Raw genomic sequence first — 7,691 nt, 5'->3', positions numbered from 1 at the left:
CCACCTGGTCTTTCCAGTATCTGAAATTCTCGTTGGACAGAAGTGGTAGGTATGTGGAGTTGTACCCATCTTCGTAGGCCATTAAGAAGGATTCTCGCAAAATAAAAATAATAAAACTTGTTTCAAGACTTGGTCTTGGATTAGTAGTGCGGGAAAAAGATAGAAATAGAAATTCACGAATTTTGAGAAAAAATATTAAAATAATATTAAAATAATATTACCACAAATTTTTTAAAACGCGATATTTCGCTAATACGGGCTAGTGGTGAAAAGATGATAGTGAATTTTTCGAAATTAATTTTGGAGGGAAAAAATGAAAGGCGTAACCCCGCTTCAGAGCAACCCCGCTCGAACGAAAAAATGTTCGAACGGTAGTTGTACCAATTCAGAGTAACCCCGCTCTAATACCAATTGTTGAATCGAGAAGTGCTAGAGGGGGGTGAATAACGCTCGTGGCTTTCACTCGTTTCGGAATCGTAAAACAAAGAGTAATTGCACAGCGGAAATAAAACAGACACAGAGAAGACCCAAGTGTTTTTACTTGGTTCGGAGCTTTGGGCGACTCCTACTCCAATGTCCTCACTCGTTGAGCGATTACTTTGGGCAATTCACTATCAAATCGCAAAGTACATATAAGAATTAAGTACAACATAATTTTAAGTAATACCGACAAAAAAAATTAAGGAGATCGGAGTGCCGGGTTGTCGGGAACTTGTCGTAGCTTGTCCGGAACGTCTCGTTAGCAGCCCAGTGCTCGAAGGTTACTTGGAAGATTATTGATTGAACCTGCTGCTCGAGTCCCCTTATAAAGCCTTCTGGAGGCGCCTCAAAGCCCTATTGAGGCGCCTCAAAGCCCTATTAAGGCGCCTCAAAGCCGCCGAGTCAGCCGCATGGATGTGCGCTGAACATTTCTGCTCTTATCCTGCTTGAGGCGCCTCCATGCAGTCTGAGATGCCTCAAGCTCCTTTGAGGTGCCTCCAAGCAGTGTTGTGCGCAGACTTCACTCCTTTGCACCCGAGGTGCCTCCAAGCTCCATGGAGGCGCCTCGGACATTATTCATCTGAGGCTTAAGGTTGCTCCTTTGTACCTGCAAGATACGATAGTCCCAAAAATACCCTGCAACACAAAGTTAGCATTGAATAGGTATACTAAATGAAATATCGATAGTCAATGGACTATCCGGGTCTAACTTCGGATTTCCAACCGGAAACCCTAGGTCGACCCGACGCCTACTATTCCCTCTACGGGGAACGCGTCCTCACCTACTCCCCTCAGGAGAGATTACCTGGTGCCAGTCCGGTCCTCCAGACCGACTGGACTTTCCGCATAGGGTTACTACCCCCTAGGACCTAGGGTTACCGCCCCCTAGGGTTTTTCTCCACCTAGGGTTACCACCCCCAGGACCTAAGGTTACCTCCCCTTAGGATTTTTCTCCACCTAGGGTTACTGCCCCCTAGGACCTAAGGTTGTCGCCCCTTAGGGTTTTTCTCCACCTAGGGTTATCACCCCCTAGGACCTAAGGTTACCTCCTCTTAGGATTTTTCCTTCACCTAGGGTTACCACCCCCTAGGACCTAAGGTTACCACCACAGTTAGGACTTTCCTAAAACCTCATTTAAGCACGTTAGATAACAAGGAATCTTAACTTTGAATCCCTTTACCATTATCAAAACTTGGTTTCGATCGTCGGATGCTTCCCGCACCAACATCTTCTGGTGTGTTGGTGTCACTTCAACCGACCAGGGTGGTGATTCAGTTGAGGGATTCATCATTAGAGGATGCAAGGGTTGCCTTTTTAATATTGCTTGCACCATTGCCGCCACCAATTTGTCTAAATCCTCTGTTGCCATGATGATAACGTTAGGGCTTTTTGGCTTCATCTATCTTCACATTCCGGTTCAGGTCTTTAATTTTGTTTTCCCATAGACGACGTCAATTTGTTCTTGCCTGCGAATGTCGACAAGTGAATCACCGGTGAGTTAGCTTTGTTACCAACTTAATTACTAATCGCTTGATGGCAACAAGGATGGTGTGGTTCTGTGAGTTTGGACAATAGCCGACAAGAAAAAAAGATGTTAGAATGACGGCCAGGGATTCCCTTGTGTAGTCACTATGATGCTCAAATTAGAGCATGGAGGAGGAAAAGGATAATCTTAGGATTTAGACGTATGACTGCATATGTATCTTGGATACTGGAAAGGACTACCTTTTATAGAGAGATAATAGACTTTTTTTTTCCTTCCGTTCCAATTATCACGTTATCATTATTTAATTCCTTAAATAATGCAAGATTTATTAATGCCGTTGTATTTTTCTAAAATAATCTGAAATTTAAGCGATGATTATCCATTTTCTGAAATAGTCCGATATTTACGTGATGATTATCCTTTTTATAAAATGACCTAGCATTCCAAGTTGAGTCACCAAAGAGGCTGGAGGTCCAAGAGTCTGGCGTCAACTACCCCTTTGTTGGATCCACTTTAATAGATTTACTAATCTTCTTTTATCCACATGATGGCTATTGATCATCTCGGAATCAACATAAAAGTAAATTCATCCTTTGCTATCTTCATGAGTATATAGTTTCACACTGTACGAGAAATTCGTAATTCAGGGTGGAGTAACTAACCAGAGCCTCTTCATCAAAGATAAACCTCACTCTTGTTCTCCGAAAGGAAGGAATAAATGGATTAAATAATTGATTCACTACTAAAGATCGTGTCGAATTCAGAAACTAACATTTTAACTTGTGTATCTTAGGAATGCACATCAAAGCAAGAATAATGGCATAGATTTTAAGTATCTCAACACTTTAGATATTCTAAACTAACTTCAGGAAATGGGAAGTCAGTTGCCATATGGAAATGAATACATCCATGAAACTGAGTGAGAAATTTTAAGGACATGTTCTCTTAGTAAATTTTTAGCTGAAAGAGTAGAAGTAGCCCAAGTAGGCCAGTAGTTGCCGCTGGTAATATATTGTCCAGGTATGCAAACCCACCTGCAATTCCTATTGCTAGGGAAAAAAAAATAATACTATGCATTGACATTTGAGAAATTACATCTGTTATTGTTTTCTAGTCGCTGAATTGTTCTGCTTTTTGTTTTAATCGTTTTTCTTTTGGTTTTATAAAATCTGACCGAACATGTGATGTCATGACAACCTTGGAAATGAAAGTTGATTAGCTAGCCAAGATGCTGCGAAGAACAAAACAAGATAACAAAAACACGTCTACAAAAGAATCTCGTATCTTCAGTGTGAAAACTTCGACCAGTATGTGGACTCTTTCACTAGTCGTACAAAATGGGGTTTTACTTTAGTTGGTAAAGGCGTATGAATTCCAAACCAGCACTTGGAATAAAAAAAAAAGTCAATCTTAATACACCAATATTAGGTGAAGACTATCATTACAGGGACTAATACAGTCACAGTTACTCCACTTTATTTAGCCAACTTGCAATTTTGACTGCCATAATAAAAAGTTTCATACTCCAATTGCTTTATGTAGTCAAATGTAACTTAAAACAAGTGACTATTGTCAAAATACTATAAATATGAAACAGCCCAGTTGCTTATGATGCGCTAATCTAATCACAATTTCTCTACTGCTTTATTTAGCCATTTAGTTCCACCATGTGGCCTTATGGTAAAGATGAATCCGCATTTTGTAAGTATTGGATTTTATAAGTGTGTAATTTGAGATGACAGATTTAACAAGCAGTGGTAGAGCTGTCTCCAAGCCTACCAAGTGGCATTAGATGAACGGAATCCTTAGTGCTTGAGGACAAGCACTTTGTCAAGTGCTTGGGTTAATATCATGGAGCTTAGTGGATGTGGTAGGCCATAGAGGAAGCAGTGGACCCTAATGAATTGAATGGTTATATAGTTGATGTGAGACTCTAGAATTTATGTGAGATTGGGAAACATAAAAATACACATATTGTCAAAAGATTTCAACTGATATTTAAAAATTTAGGGGGCAGGGAAATCAATTGCAGCTCCCATTGCCCTGACCTTAGCTTCTAAGAATCATAGAACCAAATGTATTATCAATTAATAACATCATTTAAATATAATTGATTAATTACTCTAATATTAATATCAAGAGCACCCTCTTGGTAACTAAAGAAAGCCGTACGTCACACAACATTATATATTTCATAAGTTTTTCCTCTTAAAAAATCACTATCATCATTTAAGGATTTCAATATTATTATATATATTCTCTAAAATGAATAAAAATTATATGAAAATTTTCCTGACCACTTTCACAAAAGAATAATAGTATCCACAGAGCTCGCTAACTGATGTATTTCTCTAAAAATTCTAATTTAGTCTGTATATCTGTCTTTCTTTTTAGCCTGTCATTTTATTTTTACAATTTTTAAAAAATTATAGTTCAGGATATTCATCACCTTACACGATGTCATTGATCTCATAGTTTACGTGATATCAAATAATTTATTAAAATTTTATTATTTTCATGTAATTATGATTCTTTAGAAACAATATTATCCATATATGATTTATTGATTTCTTATATTGTATCATTTGGAATTACTTCTTCTAGAGCTTTTGATTCTTTTTTATTGTACTTTTTTTTAAGGTATAGTGTCTTTCGAGCCAATTGATCAATCATGCTTTTGGCATATTCTAGATACATTTGCAAGTAAAGTAATAGATGGTCCTACAGTGACATCAATTTTTACTAGAGTATTCTCTACTTATGTGTATTAGTTTGTTATATTTTTTATATTAATAAAATAATCAGACAATTAATTTTTAATTCTTTGTAAGTGAATAATTTTTCAACTTTTTACCGAACCGCGTAGATAAAGTATCAAAATTACCAAATCACGTAGGGTAGTTTCAAAATGATCAAATCACGTACTCACTTCCTATTTTATGCCTAATCAGTCGAATGATAAAAAAATTAGTCGAATCAATTTTTTTTTTTAAATCAATCAAATGATTTATTTTATCAATCAAATTGATTTCTCTATGTGTTGAAATTTTGAGTAAATCCGTCGACTGATTTTAAAAATCATTCGACTAATTTTTTTTATCAAAATTAATTTTGAGAAAAATTAGTTGATAGACCAAACGACCTCGGATTGATATGAAACTAGTTCCTATATGTTCATCTAGTTATTTTTATTATATTTATGCCCTTAAATATTAATTTGACCCAATATAGTGAGAACAATAATTTTTTAAATATGAATTAAATTTTTTGAATATATTTATGTTAAAAAAATCATTGTTCTTAATATATTAGATCAAATTGATGTTTGAGGACATGGATATAATAAAGAGAACTAATCGAACACATAGAAGCTACCTCCTAGTTCTCTGGATTATATCTATATCCTCAAACATGAATTTCCAATATATTAAAAGCGATGATTTTTTTAATATGAATTAAATTTTTCGAACATATTCATGTTTAAAAAATCAATACTCTTAATATATTATGTCAAATTAATATTTGAGGGCATGCATATAATCAAGAGAATTATATGAATACATAGGACTTAGTTTCATATCAATCCAAGATCGTTTGGTCCATCAACTATTTTGGGCAAAATTGGCCAAGGGACCAAACATCCTCGGATTGATGTGAAACTAGTTTGTATGTGTTCATCTATTTTTCCTAATTATATGCATGCCCTCAAATATCAATTTGACCCAATATATTAAGAGCAATAATTTTTTGAATATAAATTAAATTTTTGAACACATTTATATTAAAAAAATCACTCCTCTTAATACATTGAGTCAAATTGATATTTGAGGGCATATATATATAATTAGGAGAATTTGGTGAACATATAAAAACTATGTCATATCAATCCGATGATATTTGGTTCTTTAGTATATTTTATCCAAAACTGACTAATGGACCAAACTACTTCGGATTGACATGAAACTAGATCCTATATGTTCAGTTAGTTGTCTTAATTATATTTATGTTCTCAAACATTAATTTGACCTAATATATTAAGAGCAGTAATTTTTTTTAATATGAATTAAAATTTTCAAACATATTCATATTCAAAAAATCATTGCTCCCAATATATTTGATCAAATTGATATATGAGGGCATAAATATAATCAAGAGAACTATATGAACACATAGAAACTAGTTTCATGTCAACTGGAGGATGATTGATCCATTCATTAGTTTTACCCTAAATCAGTTGATGGACCAAATGAACGTAGATTGATATGAAACCAGTTTTTATATGTTCGTTTAATTCTCCTAGTTATATCCCCAGCTTCAAATATCATTTTGGCCCAATATATTAAAAGTAATAATTTTTTTAGCATGAATATGTTTAAAAAATTAAACTCATATTCAAAAAATTACTATTCTTAATATATGAGGTCAAATTAATATTTAAGGATATAAATATAATCAAAAGAACTAGACAAATACATTAGAGCTAGTTTTATGTCAATCCGAGGATGTTTGGTCCATCAGTTGATTTTATCTAAAATCAGTTGATGGACAAAACGACATCGGATTGATATGAAACTAGTTCCTATATATTCAGTTAGTTCTCCTGATTATATCCATGCCCTCAAATATTAATTTGACCTAATATATTAAGAGCATTGATTTTTTTAAACATGAATGTGTTTGAAAATTTTAATTCATATTAAAAAATCACATCTCTCAATATATTAGGTCAAATTGTTGTTTGAGAGTATGAATATAATCAGGAGAACTAGATGAACATATAAGAATTAGTTTTATATCAATCTAAGGTCGTTTGGTCTATCAACTGATTTTGTCCAAAATTGATTTTGATTAAATAAACAAATCAGTCGATTGATTTTTAAAATCAATCAATTGATTTGCTCAAAATTTTAAAATTTTGACACAGAGATAAATCGATTCGACTGGTAAACAAAATTAGTCCACTAATTTTCAAATAGAAAATCGATTCAACTGATTTTTTTTATTATTCGACTGATTAAGGGTAAAATAGAAAGTGTGTACATGATTTGGTCATTTTGAAACTATCTTACGTGATTTGATGGAAAGTCTGTACATGATTTGATTATTTTGAAACTACTTTGCGTGATTTGTGAATTTCTATACTTTACTTACGTGGTTACGTAAAAAGATGATAATTTTTTCCACATCTTGCTCACATTAATTGTTATGGAGATCAAAATGAGATAATATTTTTTTCATTCCAACAAATGTTTAGTTATTTTTCATGATTCAATTTTGCTGCCCTAGCGTTGGAAAATTCGTTTCATTAAAGTGGCAATCTGCAAATCTTGTAGAAAATAAGTCATCTGTTAAATGCTTCAAATATCTAATAACGGATGATGAATCATATCCCATGCAAATCCTAAGTCTATGTTATGGACCCATTTTGGTTCATTATGTAGGTGGGATAGGGACCTGTATTGCACAACTAAATACTTAAAGGTGAGAAATATCATGTTCTCGACCATAGGCAAGTTGTAATAGTAAGTATTGGTGATAATTGGTTGGTCTTACATGAATCACTAATGCAACATGTATTATGGCATGACCCAATTAGAAGATGGAAGATTATTTTTTTATATAAACTAGGTATCCAGCTCTTATGATCTGACTAATCCTAGATTTGATCAACCCGTCCCATGAAAGTTTTTTACTGACCACTAGGATAAATCAATATATGCAAATG

The sequence above is a fragment of the Zingiber officinale genome, chromosome 2B, assembly GCF_018446385.1.
Source record: "Zingiber officinale cultivar Zhangliang chromosome 2B, Zo_v1.1, whole genome shotgun sequence".
NCBI lineage: Eukaryota > Viridiplantae > Streptophyta > Magnoliopsida > Zingiberales > Zingiberaceae > Zingiber > Zingiber officinale.
This window is presented reverse-complemented; position numbering follows the sequence as displayed.